General features: G+C 45.6%; 1 protein-coding gene across 1 annotated transcript in view; it reads left to right on the top strand.

Moving 5' to 3' along the window:
- Sap130 (Sin3A-associated protein, 130kDa) overlaps positions 1-463 on the top strand; it is a 96997-nt gene that overhangs the window by 87708 nt on the left and 8826 nt on the right. The window lies entirely within an intron of this gene.

A 463-nucleotide genomic window follows, 5' to 3' on the forward strand; every position in this document is an offset into this window, starting at 1 on the left:
TCTCCTGCCCGGGCTGGCTTTGAACCGCGATCCTCAGATCTCAGCCTCCTGAGTAGCTAGGATTACAGGCGTGAGCCACCAGCGCCCGGCTGAAGTTTCTTTTTTTATCTTTCACGTTGAGTGTTTTTCTCATTGTCTTGACTTTAGGGATTTTTACTAAGAGGTGTCAGTTTATGGTTCTGTTTGCATTTGTTAAATATTTTTATTGTTATTATAAAAGTGACATACAAAGGGTTACAGTTATTAAGTTAGATAATGAGTACATTTCCTTTTGAGGGGGGACAAGAGAGGGTCGGTGATAGGGCTTGAACTCAGGGCCTAGGCACTGTCTCTGAGCTCATTTGCTCAAGGCTGTTGCTCTACCACTTTTGAGTCACAGTGCCACTTCTGGTTTTCTGTTTTGTTGTTTTTTTTTGGGTCCGGTGGTGGGGCCTGAACTCTGGGCCTGGGCGCTGTCCCTCAG

Source organism: Dipodomys ordii, unplaced genomic scaffold, assembly GCF_000151885.1.
Source record: "Dipodomys ordii isolate 6190 unplaced genomic scaffold, Dord_2.0 Scaffold114, whole genome shotgun sequence".
NCBI lineage: Eukaryota > Metazoa > Chordata > Mammalia > Rodentia > Heteromyidae > Dipodomys > Dipodomys ordii.